Source organism: Mytilus galloprovincialis, chromosome 3, assembly GCF_965363235.1.
Source record: "Mytilus galloprovincialis chromosome 3, xbMytGall1.hap1.1, whole genome shotgun sequence".
NCBI lineage: Eukaryota > Metazoa > Mollusca > Bivalvia > Mytilida > Mytilidae > Mytilus > Mytilus galloprovincialis.
Window position 1 is genome coordinate 109,240,938 of NC_134840.1, and position 20,823 is coordinate 109,261,760.

At 32.5% G+C, this 20,823-nt stretch overlaps 1 long non-coding RNA gene across 1 annotated transcript in view; it reads right to left on the reverse strand.

Annotated features, from left to right (window-relative positions):
- The window catches only part of LOC143069748 (uncharacterized), a 69,642-nt gene extending 58,554 nt beyond the window's left edge, over positions 1-11,088 (reverse strand). Inside the window, exons 1-2 of the long non-coding RNA XR_012976477.1 lie at positions 10,936-11,088; positions 3,684-3,721 (exon numbers count right to left, since the gene is read on the reverse strand). This is a non-coding gene — a long non-coding RNA (uncharacterized LOC143069748). The remainder of the gene's footprint in view (positions 1-3,683; positions 3,722-10,935) is intronic.
- Positions 11,089-20,823: the final 9,735 nt, after the last annotated feature.

A 20,823-nucleotide genomic window follows, 5' to 3' on the forward strand; every position in this document is an offset into this window, starting at 1 on the left:
ACATACATTTAAAAAAAAAATTGTAACAATTGTCATTTAAGTTAGAATAACTCCTGCAAGACTACCTGTAGCAGTTTTGGTTCAAATAGAAGGCAAGTAGATACTCACATTTTGTACATTTCTGAACCTTAAAATTCGTCCTTTATCGATTTGATCATTTAAGGGAAACGCAAATCTAAAAATGGATAATTAAGGTAGCACAATACAAAGATTTTTTTTACTTCCAATCACTAACCTTTGAAATGCTGTAACTTTCTTATGAATGCATAGAAAATAATAAAAGAGGTATATATAGATAGATAAAAGATTAATCTTTTAAATGAATGCAATATTTTTTATTATGCAATCATTATGTAATCAATTATTATGTAATTAGTGGCAAAATCTGGGTAAGTTCACTTGAATGAATTTAGCTCTATCATCTGTTTAACTATACAAAGAATTTTAACGAAATCTTAATCAACACAACATGGGCTTCAAAAGGGTGTCTCAGATTGTCTCTATGGTATTCCATTCTCTCATAAATCTCAAATTAGTGTAAACATCCTTACAACATAAAAGAATATAATGTTTAATTAGGTGTAAAATTTGTTCTATACATTCTATCTGAAATCTGAGACACTCTTTTGTAGATAATGGCCATAGGAACAACATATAATACAATCAACCCTCTAGGGATACCTATGCAGAAGCTAATTTCATTTGAAAGTGGAAATTTTGTGAAAAATATTTTAGACACAGTTATCATTATAATTTGTTACATAATTGTTGCATAATACTAACATTCCATTAATTTGAAAGAGTAATCTGTTATCTATCCAAAACTACCACTTTTATAAATTTTCAAGCATTATTAAGAAAGTTACAGCATTTTAAAACTTGGGAGTTGGAGTTATAAAATCTTTGTATTTTGCTACCTTAACGATAGGAAATGACAAATCATCTCTTTCATCATAAATTTGGGTATAGGAATTGACAAATCATCTCTTTTATCATAAATTTTGGTATTGTTAATTATCCATTTTTAGATGGTGACGTTCCCTTGTCACCATCTTATGGTGTGTATATCTCAACTTGTAAGATTCGCTCATGTTTGTAACAATGTATTACATTTTACCGAGAGAAAATTGTGTATTACTGAAAAACTATTTTACCAGGGTTTTCGATACAACAAACTTGTCAAAACATTTTTTAATTGTATCATCATTACAAAGACACCATTCGTAAATAGAATTCAATATGCAGACATCTTATACGTTCAGGTATTTCACATCCAATTTTGTATAGTAATATTCTTTACAAAGCACAAAAATGTCGGCATTCAGCTCGAAAGTAAACTAAACCTTTAAACAAACTTATTAGAAAGGGATACAGTTACGATAATGTAGTCAGGAGATTAAAAATTACATATTTTGTCTTTAACAATTGATTGTTAAACACATTTATTATAAAACCAGTCGTTGGCATGATACGGGTTATGTTCTTCTCATATAATTCATGATGGTATAATACTAAATCCCTAACAGAAGTGATTGTGCCTGATATTCATATGATGAAGACATAATCTTTCAATCTGTTTAAATGAGGTCTGGAGCTGGCATGTCAGTAACTGCTAGTAGTCCTTATTAATCCCTGTTAATTTATGTATCATTGTCATTTTGTTTAGTTTCTTTTGTTATTCTGATATCAGACTCGGACGTCTTTTGAACTGAGTTTCACTGTGCATATTGTTGTGTGTTTGTTTTTCTTCATTGGCTAGAGGTATAGGGGAACGGTTGAGATCTCAAACAACATGTTAAACCCCGCCGCATTTTTGCGCCTGTCCCCATTCAGAAGCCTCTGGCATTTGTTAGTCTTGTATGATTTTAAATTTTAGTTTTTTGTGTATATTTCAAAGTTTAGTATAACGTCTATGTCCCTTTGATATCTTTCGTCCCTCTTTTATCACTGAACTAGTATACATTTTTGTTAAGGGACCAGCTGAAGATGCGGGAGTTTCTCGCTGCAATGAAGACTCATTGGTGGCATTCGACTGCTGTCGGCTCTTTGGTCGGGTTGTTTTCATTCTAAATTTTAATTCAGCCATGTGGGTCATATTGGTTTGAAAGCTAGATAATCGGACCATTTTCGAAGTGGATACGCCAATTATAATGCTACATTTTGTGCAAATTGACCAGATATGTTACGACAACGACCGCCAATTGTATAAATAGCTCATGTAACCCTCCTTTTATTCTACAATAATTTGGAAAAATGAAATTAGTTTATCACTCCTTTGTTTTCTTTTTACATTTTTTTCACCCACACTTCCATTTTTGTAATTTTTAATGTACTTTCAATGGGCATGATGTCATTAACAGTCATAGAAAATATGTGCACTTTAATTTTTTATTGTATCCATATTGTTAAACACTCATTTTCCGTACGCACACGTCATTGGTTTTAAACACTTATTTTAGTTTGAATGAGTACTTTCTAAAAGAGAAAAATACATCAGGAAAAATGCATTTTTATATGCGAATGACTAAAATGTACTATTATCTGCTTAATAGCAGTACTATTCACATTTCTCTTTTTAAGTGGTAGAACTGTTTTTAACATGATGGGTTCAAATATTACAACGCAATAAAGGAGAAGGCTATATGTTGGCAACTTGACTCACAAATCAAACAGTCTTTTACACTTAAAATAACATGCTGTGGATTGCACATATTTCTTCTCGTAGAGCCATAACCTGGGTTACAAGTAAATATACACATGTATAGCGGTCAATTAGAAATCTTTGAAATACACCAAAATGAAGGGAGAGGTAGTATATAATTTAGTATAAGTTTAAACACCTAGAATATCAGGGCATATATATGTCGAAAATATCCCGCAGAGCCCTTTATTTTAACCCTTCAAAAAAAGAACAAGAAGAGCATATAAACTTTGGATTCCAGCATATATTTTTTTAATAACTACATATTCAAATAAGTACAGTTAATGTTGTAATAACTTGTGAAAAATAACAGTATTAACAGTAAATATGCGCATGCATATTAGTCCAATTGAAATATGCGAAAGGCCAAAAGTGACAGGAGGTGTAGTACAGGGTATTTGCATATTGTATTACATCGAGACAAAACTTGGGAAGGTTACCAATAAAAAACTCATGCATATAATTCAAATTGAAATCTGTGGAAGACCCAACGTAAAGGGATTAAAGGGAGTGGTAGTACAGATTATTAGTATAGTTTATCACATAAAGACGACATTTTGGAATGTTACCAGTAAATAAACACATGCAGATCTGTCAAATTGAAATCTATAGAAGACTCAAAGTGAAGGCAGGGATAGTACAGATTATTGGTATATTTGATCACATAGATCCAATTTGAGAATGTTACCTATAAATAAACATACACATATGAGTCAAATTTTAATCTATTGAAGACCCAAAGTGAAGGGAGGGGTAGTACAGAATATTTGTATATTTATCACATAGAGCATGTAGAGACAAAACTTGGAAATGTTATCAGTAAAACAGCACATGCATATCAGTACAACTAAAAATAAAATAATACAACTGGTATGTATGGTTTCTTTATATGAATTTAAAATTGTCAATGTGTGAGAATTACTAAACGGTTTATAGCAGAAGTTTAACCTCACGTACATATTTTTTTTTGTTATTTACATACCGACTGCTGCCTGTATTTCTTTCGGACTTGTTTCCATTCTGAAAATTATAAAATTCACCATAATTTTTTTGTTTTACAATTCAATTTTGACAACGCGGAACATAAGTGTAACTTCCAAACTGTAAGACCAAGTTAAAAAAGGTTTCGTTTCTCCATTAATTGATACGAAGGACGGAAGATTTGGCCCAAAAAAAAACCAACAGAAACACAATGCACATGTACTCGCAGTCAATGAAGGCTAGTTTACAGCAAAGTTTAGTTGTTTAACCGGATATATATTTTTGCTTTGTGACTTTTACGTTTTAAGTAGCTTACAATAATCACGCGGTTGTGTTTATACTATTTACGTGTGTTTTGTTGGTGTTAATTGTGAATAAATGAAGTATACACATAACGACTTAAACGGGTATATGCAGTTATATAGAATCGCGAAAAGCATGATTAAATAGTACACATATCTAATGTTTTTTTAAGCATTTGAAGCAATCTAATTTTTTCAAAGTTTGTTCATGATACATGTAATAAGTCAATTAGACAGCATTTCATAATTATCGTCTGAATATTTCTGGGCAGACCTTGACCTGATGAACAATTTCCACTGTGATAAGGTTTGTTTAAATTATTTGACTTGAAAAAAGGGTATTTTTTATGTTTGAAGTGTTTTATTTTTGTTGCTTTTAAACTTCCTGAGTGACATCGCAGAATTAACTTCACTATTTACTTACTTTGTTGATATATCAACAAGAAACTAAATCCTAATTTAAGGAAGTATATGAACCTTATTAAACAAAATACACCAATATCGTATCAAACGTACACAAAAATGAGAATATTGGAATATTGATAATCAATTATTATTGAACCTCTTTAATCAATCTGCTACATTAAGTATCTACAATGTTGATGTAATACAAAAAAATGTCTTCATGTTAGTGAAGCAAAATTCGTATATCAATAATACATACAATATTTGACACTCACAATATTTTTAACAACTTTTTAAATTGCTATTATCCATGCACATTATTTATATAGAACTAGTCGACCGCATTATTGTACTTGTTATTTTTTAGGGTTGTTACAACTTTTTAAGTTGCAATCTATGTACATTATTCTTAAAAGAACTACTCGACCGCATCATTGCACATGTTTCAGCTGTGTATTTCTAAATAGCTAGATTTCAGCCTAATTGACATAATAACATATTTTTGTCTGGTATCCACATGTTCTGAAATACTATTCTTCACATACAGTTAAATGCAGACCAAGCATTACATGTAGTCGGTGCATTCAGTCGCGATGAATTTCCGTTAACTTCGACATTTCAGTAGATATTAAAAGTATGATAAATGTTCATAAATCTGTTGATTTAAATGTACACCACAGAAGATGCGTGAGTAAAAACACACGGAGATGCGGGAGTAAAATTGATTTGATAAGAGAAAATCACGAAACACTTCTAAAAAGGAGATAATATATACGAAGCGCTAAGGACCATCGTGTTTCCCGTTGTCAGAGGATCAGTACAAAATCTTTTTAAAACAGAAATTAAGTGTCGGCAATGCTATTGAATTACCAAAAACTTTTACAACACGAACACCTATTCCAGCGACATATTCAAACAGTCGCTGTTAAGAAGATTTAAAACAGATGCCAGTAGTAAGTGGATATTCATATGTATGCAACATAATTGATTGTTACTCACGATTTGCTTTTGGAGGACCAACAAAAACCCAAACTGGTAAAGAAATAGCAGATCTAATTTTAAAGATTCTTTACCTATTAGGATCACCAAGAATTTTACAGTTTGATAATAGAAAAGAATTTTCCAACTACAACTTAGCAAATGTTTTTGATGTGTTTTAAACACGACAAATTCATGGGAGTCCTTACCATCCGAAACGCCGGGGCTGGATAGAAAGGTTCAACAGAACGTTAGCACAACATTTTTGAATCCAGATGTCTGAACACAAAGACTGGCTAAGACGTCGATTTAAGAATGTGAAGTCAGAATTGGACTTCTATTTGAGGAACGGACGTCGATTATAGACTGGACGTTGATCTGAGTCTGACATATATATAATATGAGATGTCAATCTTCCCTACTATGTTAGGTGTTTCATGATAATTTTCCAAGATTTTAAGGTATATTCATGGTACAACACCATCTTGGATTGTACAATTGCAATACAAAACCGCTCTATTTCTTTGCGTTAATCTGCAAATTTGGAAATTATTTGCACTTTATTGGTAATATTGTTGATTTGTATACAGACAAAAGAGTCACTTATTGCATCAAACAAAATGTTTAAACAAATACCAAATATTTATGTTTCAAAATCATTTTTTCAACTAAGCTATTTAAGAGAAGATAATTCAAAATGCTATCTCATATATTTCTTTTTATGGAAACAAATGTGTTTTTTCATGAACAGCTAATACAAATTTTGGCACTCTAACAGGACTTCATTTCCATTCGATTGTATTTAATTTCGAATGGTACAGATGAACTTGAGTCTTATACGAGTAGAAATTTTATCCACATGGATTATTAACAATATTATTTTAACTGATGGGGTGGAGCTTATGTTTTAAATTTCATAAGGACAGTATATTTGAAGATGTGTGTGATAAGGATGATTGCCGTTATAATTATTATTGCATTCTAATCACCTATCAGTGTCACCAAACACATATACAAAAGAACTGAATGTATGATCTGGGATGAATAACTGGACATTTCATTGATCTGTTATCCAAAACATTTGTCTACATATGAACTGGTCTTAAATAAGCGAATTTCTTACAACCCAACCAGTAATCTAGTAATACAAAGCTCCAGATTATTTAGTAATGAGGTGCAATGGTTGGCCCTTTTCCCTCTTGTTTTTAATAATACATAATACAATACATAAGGGAACATACTGTAATTCCAGGTTAAATCTGGCAGGTGGGGGTGGATGAGGACATTCATTTTTTATGTATTAGAAAATACATGTTGTGAAACTAACCTATCAGAATTTAAAAAGTAAGACCTGTAAGATGAAGAGTTTCAGGTGAATGGGCAAGTATAACATGTATAAGGAAAAAATACCTATCAGAAATTTATCATGCTATTGATATATCAATATTTTTAATGCAATTGACATTAAGCGTAATTGGACAAAGACATAGCAGGTGCTGCCGACACAGCTTTGACTTTAAAAAAAAAAACAGGTCTGGTGCAAGTAGAGAATAGTTATATATTAGTACTCTACTAGACGGGAAGAAGGCCCAAAGCAAAAAGAGTCTACCATCAGAAAAAACCTGGAAGAAACGATGGTAAATCATACGAAGCTGGTAAGCTTACACTAGGCTTTGAAGGAATATGCAGAAGAAGGAAATTCAGATAAATAAAAGGAAGTTAAGGAAGAGATGAAGCACGTAATGAAGTGGTGAAAAATGCCAGAGAAGCACTAAAAAAAGCTCTACAGGAGAGACTATGCAAGTTAGGGGAAGAAAAAATCAACAAAGACTTTGAACAGATGCCTAGACTTTCTCAAAGACCAGAAGAAGTAAATGATTCAGATTCAGATTTAGAGCCATTGTGTAATAAAAGAAATATGAATGAGGGCTTATTATGATTTTTTGTGAACAAACTGTAAATACACACTATATTGAAAATAAAAATAAAGAGATTTGGTATGATTGCCAATGGGAAAATCAACACTATAAGGATAACGACAATATGAAAATAAGATGTGGTATGATTCTCAACAAGACAATCAACATTTTATGCAAAACAAAAATATAAATATAACAAGACGTGGTGGTATGATTGCAAATGGGAAAAATCAACTCTATATGGAAAACAACAATATGAAAATAAGGAGATGTTGTATGATTGCCAATCAGGCAACTTTTCACCAGAGCTAACATGACAATTAAAAAAAACTAGAATTCATTTTGCAAACTCTATCAAAGTTTCACCTGTAGAAGAACGTCTAGCAAATCTATATATAACAGTGCAAAATGGAATGAAACATACAAATGGGACATTCAAACAAGTCGAGATAACTGACCTCGCCATTGCAAAAATACAAAATACAAGGAAAGGACCAACAAGTTCACAAAACACAAAAGATACTTAGAATATAGAAAACTAGAGACTCAAAACGGGCTGACTAATACAAAGGATGATTAAAGGTGCTCAGGAAGAGAAGGCAGGGTCATAGCTACAGGAGTGTGAAATGATAACTTTTTTCTGCTAATTCCTATAAAGTTAATTATGACATACTCAGAAATTATATGTCCTTTTTACTAGAAAATTAATTGACAGGCTTCACATTTTTGTCCGAGATCCATTTTTTTTCTTCTTTCAAAAAGTTATGAATGTACACTAGTAACCCGAATTTATCTTGAAAGGACAAAAAACGTTTTAAACATTGTTGAGACCCGAGCTTTTTACAGGTAAATCACTCAAGCAAAACAACCAATGAAGTTAAAATTTATTTATACTGCTTATTTGACAAAATCTTATAGTAAAAATAGAATGATGAAAAAGGGTCATTTTTGTTTGTCATTTGTTTCATTTCAAATTGTCTTAAGGAGAAATGATAATCATATTGTCTAATCTCACTGAAGCTTATATCTAATTTCCTACTGTATGTAGATCAACACTTTGGTTTGCCTGGTTGCTTTGTTTGTATATTTTGTATAATTATATTTCGATAACGTCCAATTCAAATAAATAGCATATATACAGGTTTACATACCTATATATATATAAAGATGTCAATCTTAATTACAGAGCTTGAGTAAACATTTATACAAACAAAACAAGGAACCCAGCCAAAGTTTTACCCTACATGCATTAGGAAATTAGCTGTAAGGCAAAAAATATTAATAAAACTAATACACAGCGAATGTGAATTAAAATCTAAATTTTCGGTGTTTAAAACTAAATTGTTGTAAATCTAACTTATGAGAAAAACAATTGCTCCAAGATTATATCTAACATAAAATCGCTTCCTTTCATTTAGCTACAACTGTGACCGGGAAGATTGAAAACAAATTTCGATTTTCAATGCATGCAACAACCTTTTCTTTGTTTTAATTTCTAAAATAAGCAATTGAGATTTATTATATTTTATCCTGTTGGAGAAATCATACTTTGTAGTTTTCAACTGAAAATTATTTCTAAATTAATTTATGAATCAAAAACTTTTTGTATTTTATATTTACTGTCTTTTATTGAAAACACACGAGTCAGTAATAAAAGGATGGTATTATAAGATAGATTTATAACGTTTTAAAATCAAAACTTTCATTCATATATTATACCTATAATTTTAATTACCTTATATCTTAAATATTCTAAAATAATGAATTCACAAACTCGATGAAATAGTTTCTAAACGTTCGTCTTAGTCGGGAAAAATAGTGGTATAAAGAACTCCATCCATGCTTTTGTATGTCCGTCTTTCAACAGTACCGAATGAGTTCGTTACGGCAAAGTTCTGAAATTGACGCGAAAAAGAAACAAGCACATATATAGTCTAGTGTAGTGTATTCAAATACTCTGTAAGTTAACTAGTGCCATCTTTCATTTCTGTTTTTATTTTCAATAATTTTGCTTATGTGGGACAGAGGACAAAAACAGACTTTCAATACAAAAGCGGCGTGAAAGGTTATTTCAAACAATTTTCCATTCCGGCGGATGGTGTTTCTGAAGGTTTATATTGTGCGGCAACAACATCATAAAGATCTGAAACTGATACATGCTTAATCTCTAGTATTACCGGATAATAAAGTAGGTGAATATAGTTGTTATTTTTGGAAATTTAAATGTGGGTTTCAAACGTCCAATTTGCGATTTCTTTTTTCAAATAGTGCGCCAGCAAGGAAAGTTTGTACTATGACGTCAGATGCAATGTTCTGAAGAAAGACAACTCTTTTCTTCAAAACGAACGAGAAATAAAACATGAAAATTACTCATAACTTTTTTAAAAGGTCGGTGATATACACTTTTTTTGGCTTTATTTTGAAGAGTACATATGGCACTTTCCTTCTTTAAATTTTTATGAAGAAATCACTGGTAGATATTTTTTAATACTGGAAACGTTTTTCAGTTTTACGTTAAATTTTTGGCGGTAGAATGAAATAAATCATATTTTTAAAGATCAAATCAATATGAGCCTTAAACTCTTGAACCTGTATTTGAAAGATACAAATCTTCTGTTTAACGTGAAACAAGAATTATGCTTGTAGGTTTGATATAAATCATTTTTTAAGAGTTTAGATAACAAGCAAATATTATGTTAATATTCGGTAAAACACGAAACTGAGGTTGCTATAGTGACAAAACTAAGTCGGTCACCCCCAATTTTTTTCATCATATTTTGTTCCTCAAATCATGCATCACCTTCACACAAAATTTGAAGGAAAAATCACTGATAGAAATGAATAGGCTGTTTGGTCTTTAAAGTGCAAGTTCTTAACATATGCGTCAAGTAATTTGCACTTTCTAAATTGCACATACGTGTTCTTTATATATTCGTAACAGTTTGCTATGCTAGTTTATGCTTAAGACCTTCTGTGTTGTCAATCCCCCTTATTCAGTTCAGTGTTTCATGATAGTTTACACGGTCGTTAAAATCACTTTTTTTTTATTATTTACATTTTTGAACCCTTACAGGACTATATGTCCCTGCACTTTATTTCATTATGAATGGTAACAGACGAACTTGGATCTGACATGCGTAGACATTTTATCCACATGGCTAACAATGCTCCAGGTTATTTAGTTATGAGGTGCATTGTTGGCCCCTCTTTCCTCTTGTTTTTAATCGACCATACATGGCGCTACTTTATTCATACGTGTCTACACCGAATATCCTGTAATACCTAAATTAAAATGCATCTCCCACTTTAAAATTTGTTTGCGCCTTGTTTTAACAAAATCAGAAATTAACATATGGTACTTACATTCCCGGTGTATGACTTTGGTCGTTGTAATTTAAGCTATTTAAGCAAATTGCAACTTATATAAAACACAATAAGTTATATAACTGCATTTAAGTACAAATTCATCTAAATGCACTATTTTTCAAAACAGATAAACAAGACAAAATGGCTGATATAATTTCCGTGTAGAACAATCAGACTTGTTACCGGGAACAAAAAGATCTATTAATAGACATGTTAGATAAAAAAAAAATCAGTGACAAATGATCTGTTTGAAACAAATCAAAAATTATCATATGGTACTTACGTTCCAGGTGTTAGACTTTGGTAATTTTCAGTTATCAGCTTAAACAAATTGCAATATATATAAAACAAGATAAGTCATCTTCATGAATTTGAATACATATTCATTTTAAAACACTAGTTTCAGTACAGACAACATAGCTGATATAATATTCAAGTGAAAAACCCGAGACCGGATATACATGTTATACATGTTACCAGGAAAAAAAACTATAGATAAACATATAAGATAAATGTGTTCAAGTGTCATTAAGTAGAAGAGGGTTTAGAAGTGAAACATATAAATAATGGATCATATCAGATTATTAACTTTATTAATTTTCTTATTAAATTAATCTCTTTAATAATATTGCAATATTATATATAATATAACAAATAAAGTTTTAGGAAGTTGTGTTTTATAAAAGACCTTTAAATAAAACTTAAACAATATTTTGTGATGTGCTCAGGCTTTTTGGTTGATTGCTTGGTTAACAAACTGTTTGTATTTACAGTAATTTTAAATTGTATTGTCATGCTAATTTTAACTACATTTATTTTTATCTGTGACAATAGTAACTGTTGAAGTATATATCCAAGTCAATGAATAGCCTTTGATTTCCAAAGTGCTGCATTTATTCCGAAATCTGTGTATTAATTATCTTCTCAATAAACCCAGATTAAATTAATGATTGTTATGTCGATCAAATAATGATCTCTATAATTATGTTTTTAGTTTTTATTCTTATCTTATATGCTACAAATTATCTTCTATACTGCATAAAAACAACTGAACATTGGTAGCGAGTTGGTAAAAATACGATAGGGAGTTAGTAATCATCGGCAGAGGTTACAGTTGATATGGATCTTTTTGGCCGGGCGAGGCTGCAGTACATGTTCAACTCGTATAACCAATTGGAATCCCAATTTTAGCGAGATTTACTGCACTAGTCAGGAATATGACAGTTGTAATTTATTCGTTTGATGTGTTTGAGCTTTTGATTGTCCTTTTAATTTTTGACTATCCGTTTTGAATTTTCCTCGAAGTTCTGATATTTTGTTAAATGACTTTTATTCCATTATCGCACGTTAGGCACTCAAAAAATGTCCGGGGTATACACGACGATTTTTGCCCCAATTGTAACCAAAAAAAAATTCAATAAAAATATTTAAAATATGGCGGATTATTTTACGGTTCAGCGATAAACAAGTCAATTAATTCTAATAAATATAAATTATGTGCACACAAAACAAACAAACATGGCAAAACAAGATCAAATAAGGCAACATGAAGCGGTTTGCTTCTCATTCTGAAGATGTTATTGCAACAAAACAGAATTTGGTTCCTCTAAACACAGTCAAGGTTAATAAGGGTGCAGCAAATTTACCTCGCTCATCTTTACGGAGGAAAAAATATGGACACAAACTTTGAAATCTTTGAAATTCTCAGACTCGCTGAATCGAAACACTTTCTAATTTGTATATGGATGCCCGCACAAAAGAAGGAGAAATGTACAAATCTACCACTTTGATTAATACAAGGCATGCATTAAATCGATATCTGAAAAGTCCACCCTTTTTTAAAACATTTGATTTAATTCAAAACAGAGTTTACAGATGCAAATGAATGTTTCAAAACAGCTAAAGCAGGAACAAAATCAGTTGGTAAAAGGGACATTGTTCACTACCCTAATATAGAATCTAAGGATCTTACCAAGCTTTATAATAGCATTTATTTGGACCCAATTACACCATTTGGCCTAGCAAACCGTGTTCAAATGAACATTCGTTTATATTTTAGCCGCAAAGGAAATAAAAATATGAAATCCATGACAAAGGAAACGTTCGTTGTCAAACAATTACGCAAATACTGGCCGAAAGTATATTCTTAAGTAGGTAGTTGAAATGACAAACTAGAGGCTCTAAAGAGCCTGTGTTGCTGACCTTGGTCTATGTGGATATTAAACAAAGAACACAGATGGATTCATGACACAATTGTGTTTTGGTGTTGGTGATGTGTTTGTAGATCTTACTTCATTGAACAATCGTCCTGCTTATAATTATCTCAATTATGTTTTCAAGTGTCATTACAATTGGTTTTTGTTTATTTTGCAAATAAAGATTATGCATTAGTAAGAAGAGGATCTTGAAGTGAAACATAAATAATGGATCATATCAGATTATTAACATTATTATTATTGTTATTAATAAATTAATCGCCTTATTATAGTGCTAGTAATAAATATAGTTTTAGCGAGTAGCATTTTATCAAAGACCTATAAATAAAGTTTTCCTGAGATGTACATACTTTTTGGTTGATTGCTTGGTTAATAAAATTTTTGTACATGTTGTATTTACATTCATTTACATAGTATTGTCAAGCAAATTTAAACTACAATTTGTTTACCGGTGACAATAGACACTGTTAAAGTATATATCCGAGTCAATGAACAGCCTTTGATTTTCAAAGTGCTGAATTTATTCCAAAACATAAGTGTATTAATTATCTTCTCAATAAACCCAGATTAAATCAATTATAGTTATGTCGATCGAATAATGCTCCATGTAATAATGTTTTAATTTTTATTTTGATCTTATATGGTATCATATAAACATAACTGAACATTGCTTACGAGTTGGTAGAAGTACGATAGCGAATTAGTAAACATCGGTTACCAGCTGGCATATGTTACAGTCGATATACTGCAGTACATGAACATCTTGAATAACTAATCAGACGCCCAATGTAAGCAAGAGTTTAACTGTCGGTCGATAAATACAAATTTCCCAATCCCCTTTCTCCCAAATTTGATTCGCCTGACGAGCTTGCCTGTACCAAGTCAGGAATATGGCAGTTGTTATTCATTTGTTTGATTTGTTTGAGTTTTTGATTGTCCTTTTAATTTTGAACATCGGTTTTGAATTTTAATCGGAGTTTGGTATTTTTGTTATTTGACTTTTCTTCCATTACTGCTTGTTAGGCGGTCAAAACTATAACCCTGGTATCTTTAATTAGATTTTCTTTGTCCAATAAACTGTTATTCCGATAGAAACTTTTCTTACGAGATTAAACAATAAATTATAAAGTAATTGTCGATCTTGCAGTCAACCTCAGACTTCGTCATAACGGTTAAATCAGAACTGTCATAATCATATTTGCTTGGAATTAATAACGATATGTTCAGTCTATGTTTTGACCGTTCAGTAGTTGTTACTTAGCTGTACACTTTAACAACCTAATGTCTTAAACATTATTAAACATTACTGTAGTTGACTGATGAATGACTAAACATGACTCAAGGCAAATCGAAAGCCAAAGACAAATAAATGCTTGTACTTTTGAGGAGCTATATGACCAAAGCGGAACTAAATTAATTTCCAATTCCAAATAAGTTTCAGTTCAGTGGAACATGAAGTTAGTCCCAAAACTCTAGTTTGGCATTAAAATTAGAAAGATCATACCATAAGGGAACATGTGTACTACGTTTCAAGTTGATTAGACTTCAACTCCATATTGGCCTACCTTAACCAAATTTCTAACCTTAAGCAAGACAGACGGACGAATGTACACACAGACTTAAAAACATTAAACTTCTAGGTAGGGCATAAACAGTAGACTTTCACATAAAAAAACGCCAACCACTGAATTACAGGCTGCTGACTTGGGACAGGCACATACATACATAAGGTGGTGGGATCCCAATCCTCCCCTAACCTGGGACAGTGGTATAACAGTACAATATAAGAACGAACTATAAAAATCAGTTGAAAAAAGCTGAACTCGTCAGATGGACAAAAATACAAGTGGACGTGGCCGGGTACTTGAACATCCCGACAACAAAAAGACACTAGGAACAGATCTGACAGTCCTCGAAGTTATATGACAGCTAGTTCAAAGCCACTATTAACTAATAAAAAAAGAATGCATCTAAGACAACTTATCAATCCGTACACATCCAACATCCAATGGATTTAGTGTAAAGACGTCCTAAACAGTCAGAGAAAAACATGACCTTGTGAAATGTGTGTTTATGAGTTTGACTGTCCCTCTGGTATCTTTCATCCCTCTTTCATGTAAATAACATCCAGCAGACAGTCAGAACATAGAAATAACGGATTTCAATTGACACCAACCAAATTGTCTGAGCATTACTGAAGTTACCAGAGTGGACAAGTCGGGAATCTCACTAAGATTGAACACGACTTCAGCCTTTAAAGAATTGTCCAGATCACAATAACAGCGGTGTCTGATCATAATAAATTTTCGATTGTGAATCAGATGTAACCTTGATTAGGCAGCAACCATTTGATTTTCGGCGGGGGGGGGGGGGGGGGGGGTTTGCTATGGATTTTTATTTGACTAACTTTGTTTTTTCCTTCGGCGAAAAACAATCTATTTTTTTCGCGACAAGTCGAAAACAATTTTTTTCTTTCAATTTTAGCATAACATACAGTGGCAGCTGAGGGGGAAACAATTTTGTTTTCAGGGTCAAAAACAAGTTATTTTTTTCTCCAAAAACTAGAAACAAACTTTTTTTCCCAAAAAAAATCCAAAGCACCACCCCCCCCCCCCCCCCCCCCCAGAAAATCAAATGGTTGCTGTCTTATTGGTCAATTGCGTATAGTGGCAGAAATTTATTAACACAAATTACTGATGAGGTCATTTCAAACGTCTATATCCTTATGCCTTTCAAACATCTATCTTTTACTTGGCCTTTATGTCATTAAAATATAAGCGTTTCCTGATAACACTGCCCACGACTCTCTTTTCCATAATATGCAGGAATATTAGTAAACAGTTATCAAAGGTACCAGGATTTTAATTTAGTAAACCAAACGCGCGTTTCGTCTACATAGGACTCATCTGTGACGATCATATAAAATTATTTATTAAGCCAAACAAGTAAAAAGTTGAAGAGCATTCAGGATCCAAACTACGAGAACAATATACTTCATTTTAAACCATATATGAATAAATTCATCATAGATACAAGGATTACATTTTTATAGTTACGCCAGACGCGCGTTTCGTCTACAATAGTTATCAAAGGTACCACGATTGTAATTTAACGGCAGATGCGCGTTTTGTCTACATAAGGCTCATCAGTGACGCTCATATCAAAATATTTATAAAGCCAAACAAGTACAAAGTTGAAGATCATTGAAGAAATAGTCGTCAGTGACGCTCGAACAAACAAGAATGTGTCCAAAGTACACGGATGCCCCACTTGCACAATTATTTTACATGTTCAATAGACCGTGAAATTGGGTAAAAAATCTAATTTGGCATTAAATTAGAAAGATCACACCATAGGGAACATGTGTACTAAGTTTCAAGTTGATTGGACTACAACTTCATCAAAAACTACCTTGACCAAAAACTTTAACCTGAAACTCACACTTTAATTTTCTATGTTCAGTGGTCCGTGAAATTGGGGTCAAAAATTTAACTTGGCTGTAAAATTAAAAAGATCATATTATAAGGAACATGTGTACTAAGTTTCAAGTTGATTGGACTTCAGCTTCATCAAAAACTACCTTGACCAAAAACTTTAACCTGAGTGGCATCGACCCAATGGTTGCAAATCAACTCGTCATAGATACTGATCTCACAACTAATACCAACTCCATTGGAATATGTCTTTCTCTTATTCTTACTCGATTTATCCTTTCCCTGACCTGTTGATTATTTTTATCTAATCAACGTGTTGTTCTATGTTCTTCTTTGGTCAAAATTCGATTAAAATATTTTTGCTTTCCCCTGAACTTCCTATTGCGAAGTAAAAGGCGACCATGTCTGATGACGTCACATAGAAAGAATACATCTTTTAACATGTCGTTCAAAAAGAAGGATTAAGATGGGTCTGCAAATCGTCTTAAAATCACGAGAGAAACAGATTTCACTAACTTATTCAGTGCAACACGATATTTTAATATATAGGAGATAAAAATATAGCTCTGCTGCAGTAGGACATATACTGACCCCTCATAGAGTTGCTCCAATGGTTCATTAAGTGCAAAGGACGTGGAATTCATGATGCATCGGAATTAATGTATCCACTATACTGAACGGGGCTGCGTACCTGTACATTCCGCTTTAGCAATACTACCGATCGAAAGAAGAATGACAAAGTTAATATTGTCCACCCCCTTTTAAGAGTTATTAAATATAAAGCAATTGCAGCCCGAAGACCTGGTTATTTAACAAGACTTGTGTATATTTGAAGCTCGCCCCATTTTCAAATATTGGATAACGCACTGCCTTCAACAATGAGAAAAACTCCTTACCATATAGTAGGCCATCCTTAAAAAAATGAGAAAAAAAACCAAGTATGAAAACTAGTGTAGTGGTTGACGTTCTTACTATTATATTGTACTTCCGGTGGGGACACTTTCTTTGGTCCCGAGCCCGGTCGGGTCTTTTAGTGGGGTACTAACAGCTGCGCTTAGTCCCGAGGGAGCCGGATTGAAAACGTCATACTGACGGCTGCTAGGAAAACCCTTGGAAAAACAATAAGATTAATGGTAGGAACGTCGACCACTGAATTGTATTTTAAGTGTATGGACATCAATAGTTTAATAAATCATCAGAACTTATATAAGGAATTAACAACAATGCATTTCTTTCATTTGTTTGTTCGTCTTTCTTAATATTACATTTACTGTTTGGTCTATTTTGGGTGATATCAATTAGACGTGGCTTTGTACTTATGCATCCCGTCATTGTGTTGTTATTATTGTCTTTCCTAATAATACATTTACTGTTTGGTCTATTTTTGGTGATATCAATTAGATGTGGCTTTGGACTGATGCATCCCGTCATTGTGGTGTTAGTATTGTCTTAATATTACATTTACTTTTTTGTCAATTTTTGGTGACATCAATTAGACGTGGCTTTGTACTTAAGCATCCCGTCATTGTGTTGTTAGGATATTTCATTTTTGTATCGTCTGTGAATTTGCAGTTTATTTATACTTTTTGTATTCTGCTCTTTCATATTTGCAAATGCTTAGTCTATATAGCCTTTAGTGTTTCTTTTAAACATAATGGCGCGGCTCTCTTTTTATTTTTCGAAGAAATACACACAAGCGACAAGAAGGAAATGCAAACTTCTAATTCACATATGCCTAATAGAACTAGACTATATTAATTTCATACTTTGAACGGCAAAATCATTATCTCTACATTCTGACTGCAAACGCGCGATTCTACATCAGATTCAATGTTAATCTAACCATCGAGTCCTAGTACTTTAATTTGTTCAATCGTGTTTGGATGGATTTAACATTCATGAATAAAATTCAAAAATAAAAAAGCAATCATTGAGGTTGTTTAATTTTAATATATGCTTATTGTGCTTCTTTGTTAAATAATTGTTTGATTATATTATGATTGATGTGGTACATCTTCATTATGTTATGGTTTATGTAATCTGGCCTTTAATTTTTGCAAATGTGCTTGTCTAGATTCATATTTTTATCTTTCTTTGATACATATATGACGTGGCTCTGTACTTATACATCTCGTCAATGTGTTACAGTACAAAGGTAATTTGTGTTCTTTTCTCAACTTTTTATTAGCATGGTCTATATTTGTACTACTTTTTTACATAATTTGTTTTTGTGGTTGTTTTTTTTTTGTAGTGATTGAGATTATAACACAATGTTGACTGCTGTACCCTTATCTTCAATATCTTTTTTACATGTTCACCTATTATGTGTGTATGTTTTGTTCATGCATCGTTGTCAAAATAATTGAATTTGATGCGACTGTCATTCAAGAAGACGTTAAGCCAGTTATAAAACCAGGTTCAATCTACCATTTTCTACATAAGAAAATGCCAGTATCTAATCAGTAACATGTTATTTGTTATCCATTAGTTTGATGTAACACATGACGTTGTATTCCCTGAACACGGGACCTCGGGTTTAACGTCCCCACCCGACGGACAGACAGTTATAGACAAAATACTGTAACAGAAATGCTAGACAAATGCCACCGCTAAGCCACCATTTGTAACGTGTAACCGGGCGGGGACGTTTTAATATGTTTATCCTCAAGTTCGTACCAGTTTCCTGGAAAATAAAGAGCAATTCAAAAATTCTGAAGTCAAACAGTTTACGCTATACTACTAAGTATAAAACAAATACTACATAAAACGAGTTTCAACACCTAACATTTACCTGAACCAGCTGCTAAATTAAAAACCTGTTTAAAACCCTTTCAAACTGATACTTGTTTTAAACCAAATATTTGGAAACTGAGGTAAAACCTAAACGTTCGGAACCTATTCGAAAACTAATGTATGAAACAAATTTAAACGGTTAACTTTCGAATGAAACTATACCTAACAAATATGTCTAGAACTGTCGGAACAACAGGATAGCACTAAGCATGGTATGTCAGGAAACACTCACTGCCATAATGAGAGAGGTGAGACGCAAAACATTAGCACCAGCCCTGTTTGGACAATCTGTACTGGCCAACAGTCTCAGTCTTTCTATATTCTGTCCGCAGGTTCCAAGCACTTAACTTTACTAACTAATTAACCTTCTGCCTGCTGTTAACTACTTCCTTTACAACCTTTCCGATGATCACTGTCTGCTGTCTTCGGTACAAATAACAATTGAACTGATTAGCTATCCACTATTTAACATTAGAACGCAAACCTCGAAGATAGCATCCTAGCAACAACTCTACAGGTTAAACGTCTTATAGCAACCAAGGATAAAGTGATGATTTCGATGCTCTTTTCAATATTAAAAAGATCAAATGGGAAATTCATAGACGTTTCGGAAAATATATGACTGTAGAAATATTATAACCTTCTTAAGCTGTAAATTCGTAACAGTCCTTTCCTCTATGAAAGAGGGACGAAAGATACCGGAAGGAAAGTCAAACTCATAAATCGCAAATAAACTGACAACGCCATGGTTAAAAAGGAAAAACACAAAGAGACAAACAATAGACACATGACACAACATTAGAAAACTAAAGAAGGAACAACACGAACCCCACCAAAAATAGAGTTTTTCTCAGGTGATCCGGAAGGGTACGCAAATCCTGCTCCACATGTGTTGCTTATGCGAATACAAATACGGTAAATAGTCTTAATTCGGTAGGTCACATTCATGAAAGGGAAGGGGATTGCTTAGCTGTATTTGACAAAACTTTTAGGAATGTTTTGTCCTTGGTGCTATTCGGCTTTGTACTCTTTTTGGCCTTTTAAATATGTTTTTAATCGAGCGTCTTTTTTTAGACGAAACGCGCGTCTGGTGTAAATATAAAATTTTGATTCTGGTATCTATGATGAGTTTATGTTCAACCACTGGGTCGATGCCATTGCTGGTGGAGATTTATTTCACCGAGGGTATCACCAGCCCAGTAGTCCGCACTCCTGTGTTGACATGAGTTATCATTGATATGTTTATAATTAAAAATTAACTGTTAACGAAACTTTGGCATGTGCAAAAATTAATCCAGAAACACAAACTGGCATTGAAAAAAAATTGTGTAAAATAAAGCATGAAATAAATGAGCAGTATATTGAGAGAAATGATGCTAGTGATGAAATAAATGATGATTGTTTTTATTGTTACTTCATGTATGTGATAATTCAGGTATTATTGATGAAGATTCTGCAAAAGATATCCAAGATTGCTCTTCGGTTTCTGTCGAATCATCATTAACTATTCCTAAAAGTGAAACATCATTTGAATCTGTTACAGCATCATGTCCTGAAACTTAATTAAAAATTCAAGAAGCACCAATCCTTCAATTGTCGTACATATTAAATCTAACATAAGTGTTTACAAAATTGTATATTTAAGGAAAAAAAATATATATCCATTTTCGAAAATGGATAAAAATGTGAGTATGTGAGAAACTGCTGGCTAAATTATTTTCCAAACCA